Source organism: Coffea arabica, chromosome 6c (genome assembly GCF_036785885.1).
Source record: "Coffea arabica cultivar ET-39 chromosome 6c, Coffea Arabica ET-39 HiFi, whole genome shotgun sequence".
In the NCBI taxonomy this organism is placed as follows: Eukaryota; Viridiplantae; Streptophyta; class Magnoliopsida; order Gentianales; family Rubiaceae; genus Coffea; species Coffea arabica.
The window spans coordinates 53708178-53716986 of NC_092320.1; the positions used below are offsets into that span (position 1 = coordinate 53708178).

Here is an 8809-nt window from a genome sequence, read left to right on the forward strand (position 1 = left end):
GTGGAGTGATATCTCTTTGACTAATCAGTATGTTCAAGTATTACCACCAGTGCTTATTGAGGATTTTGAGCCCGGTAGGGGGTTTGGATGGTGGACGGAGATTGTAGTTAAGTGGTGTTCTATTGGACTGGTTACTTTACTTGAAAGTTGATGGAGTGTCAACTACTACTTGATCAAACTCTGGTGAAGCAACGGAAATTTGGCTCCTGAGAGCCATCCGTATCCTTATATTTTGAAATGATTATTACTTATCGGGTTATTGTTTCTTTTTAAAACTTTACACTCGCTCATTTTGATATTTGCTACTTGAAGTGTTATTGTTCACTTTTATGTACTCTTATGCTCGCTACTTTATTACTTTGATACTTGCACTTTTAAATAAGGGTCAACTTGGTATTTGGAACCTCACTGAGGTTTAACTCACTTTATTCCGTTAAATTTGTTTTCCTTACAGGAGGTACGAGCGAAAGCGTGAGATTGGTACCGGCTAGCATAGTCTAGTGTTTGAACTTCTGCAATTGTACTCGCGCTAGTGCTCAGTTAGGGTTGAATGTATTTAGAACTTAAATCTTTTGTTATATTTGAAATTGTATGAATGTTTGGAATAGAAAGGAATGTACATGTACGTTCCAAATTTGGGAACTGTTATTCCATTTATTCTTGAGGTTAAGAACTATTTTATTTGAAGTGAGTGAGTGACTCCTGGCGAGAGATGGGCAAGCGATCCGGTAAACTCTGGGGTATACCCTAGGGGAAAGTGGGGTCGTCACATTTAATGTCTAATAGGATAACTTTCTTAGTTATTAAGTGATGATAGAATCTGATATATGTGGTACGAGAGTTCATTTTGTTACCTTGGATTGGCTTTACTAATGATGTATTTGAATTTGTACATGCATTTGAAGAACTTGTACCTTGACTAATTGAGAGGCCGATGACATACGATTTACGTGAGAAAGGATGAATTTTGACACTAGTATAAATTAGGTGTTGCTCACTAGATTTTCGATTAGTAGTATGGAAAGAGGAAATGTATCTATTGTAAGAGCATGGTTTGACAATAGATAATGAATCGAGTGACGTACTCTTATGAGTTGGGTTGTACACTATAGATAAGGTACACTCTAGTACATGAGACGATTGGATGTGAACAATATTGATTTGGGGCTAACCCTCGACTTGATCCAACTTGTGTCATAGTGAAGACTAGTTTTCACGGATGAATTGGTGTCCTTACATTGAAAGGAAAAGAATTTAGAGAATATATCATTAGCGTTGTAATTTGTGATTTGATGGTCATTTAGATGATTGAGTGAATCGGTGATATGATGAATTTGGAAAATATATAGGAGGAAATAGACATTTTTCGGAGGGAGATAGAGCTCAACGAAGCAAGTATGTGGAAATGAAAAGGGAAGATGAAGAGATATTAATGCGGTTGTAACAGCAGTTTGAAATGGCACACTCAAACAAGACACTCTTGGCAGGCAAGTTTAATGTGGTGAAGGGAGTTTCGCGATACCAAAGGAAAACACAAAGAGATAGGTGGAGACGAATTGGCGATTAAGAAAAGAGAAAAGAAAGAAGAGATTTGTAGATGCTACGTGTGAATGTTGTAACTAAGACTGGAACGTGTTAGCAGATAACTAGTGTATGTTATAGAAGTGGCAAGCTTGAACGCCAAGTGAAGAACTACCCAAACAGATCGATCAGCCTATGGTGACTTTACTATATTAGGCGAAGTGAACAAGTAACTATGTCCTTGAAGATGTATCGTGAATGATTTACGTAGAAGGATGTATCTACTTAATAAACACGGGACTTGGTACTTTTTTTTCTAGTGATAGTCAATGTTTGTCTTTGATTGGAGTTACATCCTTATATCTGTTTATACGTGTTGTGCATTACTATTCTTAGGTTTAAGCGAGGATTTTTCATTTGTGGTTCGTAATGAAAGAATTTCGATTAGACAGGGTAGTACATGTATAATGATTTAATTATAGAAATGATAGGATATTTATATTGTGGACTAATTGCCAACGCATAGTGTATGATTCCAAAATCTAGCAAGAGTAGTATACAAATTTCATAGTTACGGTTTCTTCTTTAATTGAGTTTCAAGTTTATATCCCCTTGCATATTGTAAACCTTCTTTGACCCTCCTTAGCATATCAACTTAGCAATTATGTTCGTAAGATTATCCTCTAGGTAAACTTTAATGGAAGCATCTGGGATGAGAGGAAGCTAAGCTTTGTTTTATAAGCATAGGTTAGAATTTTGATGACAAAATTCTCTTAAGAGAGAGAGAATGTAAGAACCCGAAATTTGCATATTGTGTTTTTTTTTTGTTTTTCTTTGGATTACGTGCTTTATTTGGTGAATGATAAAGGATTGTTGTACTTCATTGCCTCTTTTAATTTATTGCATGTTGTTTTTCATGGGGTGATATACTACTTAGTCTAACTAGTAGCGCATGTGGCATAAATTGAGTGACAAAGAGGGATTTGTGTGCAAAAGGGATATTTTGTGACAATAAGAGATATTTTGTGCATATGGATGTGATGTGGCCAAAGATATTTTGAAAAATTAGATATATATCATTTGTATTTGTGCCATTTGTCAAATGGGCAACTAAAGTTTTGATCAAGATTCCAAATTAATTAGCTTTTCTTTTTCTTGGAAGACCAAGTCAATTCCATTTTTCCTACCTCTTGTTCTAGCCGAGAGGGAGATGAGAGAGTTGAGAGAGCCTTCTTGATATGTTCCTTTAGCTCAACTGTGAGAGAGAGAGAGAGAAGAAATTAGCCAAAGTCTTCCCTTGTCTTGCCTCCACTCCAGCCGAGGAAAAATTGGAGAGAAAGCCAAGAAATTTCTCGTCTTGCCTCCACACCAACTAAGAGTACCTAGAGAGAGAAAGTTAAGAGAAAGCTTGAGTCTTACTTCCATTTCTAGCCTGGTTGACCTTAACTTCCAGCTTATTTTAAAGGTAACATTACTTGGAAACTTATTTTTTTTCATATATTTTAAAGGGCTTTTGATGTATATTTGGTTGAGGTTGGATTAAAGAAGAAACTGGTAGTAGAAACTTGGGGTAAAACTTTTCCAAAATTTCATGTCTTTCATTCACATAAAAAGCATATTTCTTGATGTATGTTAATGTCTTAGCATCTAGTCAAAAAACTAGTAAACTAACTTATTTCTTCACTGTTTTGGAGTTTGGGAATTGTAATTATTTTTCTGAGATTCATGAATAAATCTTGACGAGAGTTAGGCAGGCGATCCACCAAACCTTGGGGTACGCCCTAGGGGAAGGTGGGGTCGTTACACCTTGTAGTAATTAGCTGTCAATATAGATATGAAAGCATGTTGACAATTGTTTGATCACTGTTTAACTATAAATTTTAGTTTTATTGTTCACAATGAATGATTTTACGATTGACCATTCTTAGATCAAATTTTCCATGCTTAACTATGTATGTGTGGGTGTGAATATACGTAAAAATTTTTGCCCGATGGTTTGCTTCAATGGTAAATACTTTTTCTTTTTAAATATCATATGTTTTTTCTCTTTTATTAATGATCTCAAAAGTTGTCTAGATTCAGAAAGCAATAACTATATTTTTTTTGCTCATATTCCATAATTTATCAAATAGAAATCTAATCTTTTAAATATCCAAATCATACTTTACAATCAAACTCTCTGAATCAATTAGAAAAATGAATTGCATGATCTTCAACCTCAATGTTAACAAACTTATCCAATACACTCCCTCTCAAGAAGCATATGACAATGTAAGTTGTACACACTACTTAACTTTTAATATGTATGTTTTACTCCACAATATAAATGCATGTATACTCACTCTAGAGTGTAAAAAAGTCTGCCAGTTTCCTATATATATATATATATATATATATAAAGGAGTTTGTAGGTGACTGTTGGAAAATTTTTCATCTGTCATCTTTAGGGATAATTTAGGTAGGGAAAAAATCAAATACAAGTGATTAAGCCAAATATACAACATTATAATTTATAATTGAGTTGGGTTTGACTATTGTGTCCTCCCATTTGCAATTGGCTTATATTTCACTTGATTATCAAGTTTTTTAAGTGGTGTTTGAACCACTTACAATTGTAATTGCAACACTCTTCATCTTCTTTTATGATTGTTGGATAGCTTTTATAACTACAATAATAGAGAGTCTTAATGCTAAAGATAATTGGTTCAAGAAGCACTTAATAATGAACATGGTTGGTTTTGGTTCATATTTCCGATTTGTTACAGGTATAATTGTAGTGCTCTTTAACTTGACAATAATAGAGGCTTTCAATACTAAAGAATGTTGCTTCAAGTGCTTGTGTTCAATCATTTGTTGTGGATGTTTGGATAGGTTTGCTCATTTACTTTCTCTCTTTCTGGAGTTTTGGATGTTTAGCTGATACAATAAAAACTGTGAGTTTTCTACTACAATATTTTCTCAATAGCTATTGTTGAATATGGAAATTTTGTTATGAAATACATGATACATACATATAAATATCTATAGGAACCTTCTTACCTTTTCTAACTATATTTCCAAAATCTGCTGTTCATGATTGCAGGTGGTTAAATTGCGACTAAAGATTATCTATTGATTGCAATTTCACGACCAAGGTAAAATGTCAATTTGACCTTATAGTTAATACATATTAATTGTTGATTGGATATAGCTATGATTGTATTATAATGGTATAGTAACAAAGGTAATGATGTTTTATTATTGTTGTTGTGGTATGGTGTGATTATCTACTACAATTCTATTTCTTTTACTTATAAATTTGTTTTCCTTTATAAGTTTGTTGATTTGGCCAATTTACTTATAATTTCATGCACTTCAACTGATTCAATTAAACCAATTGTCATGCAGTTCTAATTCTACTATCTTTTTATAAATTTATTTGAATAAATATTTTATCACATAGGTTAAAACTCCCGCATTTAGCGTAGGCTTCCCCCCAGTTATAATTTAATAGAAGAAACTCACTCAACTGAATAAGTACTACAAAGTATTGCTCTAAACAACAAACTTGCAAACTTCATCAACAAGCACACAAGTTTAGCCACAAAAGAAAACTACTATTATAAAAGCATACACTACTAAAGAGCTCTCATAGATTATACTAGCCAACACTTATGCAAAAATAACTCAAATTCCTACTCACATTCTAACTCAAATTCACTCTATGATCTTCACTCTATCAATGACCAAGCAACTGCTGATCTAAATATTAATACTAATGATAAGAGTGAAGAACCTTTTGACAAGAATACAAAATCAGCCACTTTCAAGAAAAGCAAAAACATCTTGAGAACTGGTGACAATGCGAGCACTTTTAAAACTACTTTTGTCTGCCTGTACTATTACTTCATTGTTTAAACTCTAATTTTTTTTCAATATATTAAGATTCACTATGTTACCTTAGTATGTTCAATGAATCACAATATGTTCTCTATATATAAGTTGAAAATAAACTGCTCCTAGAGTAACAAATGAAGATTAAATTAGTTTGTACAATTGATTGCTATAACTATCAGATGCATTAACTGCATCACTATCAATATAATATCCATTTGATTTTATTCTATATGATTTGAATACTAGATTTACTAAAGAAAAATAGATGCATCCAATTACAAAACATTTATTCATTTTCATTTCAACAATAGCATTCACTATTACATATTCATACAATATTAACACACAATCTTAGTTAAATACAATTTTCTACTATACTGTCATTTAACCAAAAAGTAGTAGCTTTCATTGTCATAATAAATATAATATTCATTATTGTGACAGCCCCACTTTTTTCAAAGACGAACCAGAGGGGTCAGCAGACCACCTACCCAACTCTCGTCAGGACTTACTACAATCCATAGCAAAAATTACTTGAAATTTCTAAACTAATCAAAATAATATTCATTACACCTCAAAATAACATTTAAATGCATCCAAAAGCGATTACATAGGTTCGCGTACAAAAAATTCATCATTCGGCGTCTATCTTAATTACAACCCAAAAATATATACACTACAGTCATTTCTACTAAAATAAAATTTAAAGTCTCTCAAAACATTCCAACAGTATTCTTGAGTACTCTCGGATCCGAATCCTGTTAAGAAAAATAAAACATGGGATGAGCTTACGCCCAATGAGCATTCCAGGTAAACAAGTAAAATAAGAGAATAACACAATTTAACATGTAAGCGCGTTTTCTCAAGTAATATAAGTTCAAGTAAATCGATACTCAATTTTAGAAACTGATAGTAGAGTAATTACTTGTAATAGGAATCTTTCAATGTAAAATACTTAATAAACAATAATATTCATGTGTGCATTCAATCATTCGTTCAAAGATATACAAGGATGAACAATAATTTAAACATTAAAAGGATACGAAGCTCACAAGGAGCAACATTCACCTTATAACTACCAATAAACAATCCCCTACATTTTACCACCTTATAACCTCTAAACTCCCACCTTATGTCCTCTGAAAGATCAACAATCCTCTCATTTAACATTCACCTTATACCTTTCGAAAAATCAACAATCCTTTCATTTAACATTAAATATTAAACATTGTACTCAAGGCCTTTCGACAAAGGGTTTTGAGTTTTGCACTTAACATTGGTAAGTTATAAACCCAAAACTGTCCAGCTGATCCAACCTCGCAACTGGCGGGTCTCGGATAGGGTGCCAGTATAGGGTTAAGCTCAGTTCAATCGATGCGATAAAGTACACATCAACCTACATTCTTGCACATTTATCACGCATTCATTTAATGTGAACATGCGCTCATAGCAAATTAACAAAACAAGAAAATCACAATAGTCATTCACTTATTAGCATGTCATTCAAAGGAGAGCACTTAAACAAATAATAGTATTTTCTCAAGTCATGCATAATCAAATAACATGCATTAGAACACTCACCGACAAAGCAAAGCAAATCAAATGGTCCCACCATGGTTCTCCTCATTTTCCACATCAAAACCTATAATCAAACATGTATGAAACTTTAAGATTCCAACTAGAACAACTAAACAAAGAAAGGAATGATCGAGAGAGCTACTAGAGCGACTCGACTTCGAAGCTACCAATGACTCAAAAGAAATTTCAAAAGGACATAAGTTTTAAAACTTACACGAAGGTGCAAGTTCAAGGAAATCACCAATACACGTTAGGTTTATGATTCAAGCAAGGTGTGGCGCGAAAAGAATGTTTTTCGGGTCAAAAACTAAGAGCAACAACAAATACATGAAAAGAGCACAATTGCTGGAAACTTCCAGTTTTTGGCAATGAAAGATAGCTAATTTTCACTCCCATTTAGTAATCGGTTTACGACCAAATCGACTCACAACTCTAGTATTATGTATTGGCAAATAGTACAAGCGATTTCAAGTCCAACCTATCACGAATCGAAGGTGAAACAAGGCCAAAACAGCAGCCCTGTTCCACACCCGAGAATCAGGAAATTCAACTCAAAAGCCAATCAAAACTCAAGTTTTCTTCAAGTTAAATACATGGTTTTCGCTACAAATCAGTCCACAAGAGGTCTACTAAATTTATAGCACAAGTTTGAGCCAAACTTTCATCAAAACAAACCAAGAATTGAAGAGAAATAAACTCAAGAAAACCGGTCAGCATACATACATTTGGAAACAGAATTTCAGTCCACTTTGGCTTCTAGTTTCACCAATTAAACTTTCTTCAAATTGCTCAAGCTCAACACATACATCAAGACTAATGAGGTACCAAGTTTCCCAAGCAAAAACTCACCAAGATACACCATAAAGTAAGCTAGAAAAACTGAAAATTGCAACAACATAATAGGCGGCCAGCAAGCAACCCCAAAACAGAAAATTTTCACCTAGTTTTCTTAACTTTACTCCAACAAAACTACTACTCAAACATACATACATAACATCCACTTCTAGGGTAAAGTTAAACCAAGTTCCTTGAGCACAAATCTCACCAAAACAACATAAAAATCTTCACAAAATTGAAGCTAAAAAATTCGGCCAGCCTAAGCATAAATTCCAACTTGTGATTGTTCAATTTTTACTTCATGTGTACCAAGTTAACTAAACTTACTTTAACCATGATTCTCATGCTAACACAACCAAGAAAACCTAAAGAATCCTCACCTAATCCACCTAACCATACATCAAACACATAGAAGGCATAAACATAAACCCATGATCCAAGCTTCAAAAACAAGAACCCAAACCAAGCCATCGACAACCCAAGTATCTAGGTTATCTAAGCACCTTAATTACATGCATACCCTACTAATTTAAAGCATTAAAATTCATGATTTAAGATTGACCTCAAGCTCCTCAAGCTTTGCAAGTTGCACCAAGAACTCCAAGATCACCTCTCAAGTAGCAAGTAAAGGTTGGGTGGAATCTAGTTGAACTTCCTCTTGAATCTTGCACTAATTTTCCAAGAACTAGACTTAGGGTTTTTGTAAAGTTTTTCCTCTCAAGAGGTTTAGCCAAGAGCTCAAGACAAAAGGGCTAATGTTTTGTTAAATGGTAAAGTTTACTTAAGAAGCTAATTGTCCAAGTCAAGGTGTTGTAGGGTGATGACACTTGGCCAAATTTCTACCTAGCAAGTTTGTTTTTCCTAATTTCCTTCCAATCCTAGTAGTTTACTGAAGTTCTAACTTCTCACCAAAACAATTAAATTTCCTAGAGTTTATTAGACATAACAAAAATTAATTCTCTCAACTCATTTTTACCAAAGTTAAATAAAGTAAAGA

The 8809-nt window shown here is 33.4% G+C and overlaps 1 long non-coding RNA gene across 1 annotated transcript; it reads right to left on the reverse strand.

The window, feature by feature from the left end:
* Positions 1 to 5946: 5946 nt before the first annotated feature.
* On the reverse strand, positions 5947 to 8567 carry LOC140008110 (uncharacterized). Its single transcript, XR_011815516.1, has 3 exons — positions 8375 to 8567; positions 6979 to 7039; positions 5947 to 6155 (listed from the first exon to the last, which is right to left on the reverse strand). It is a non-coding gene; the product is annotated as an uncharacterized lncRNA (long non-coding RNA).
* Positions 8568 to 8809: the final 242 nt, after the last annotated feature.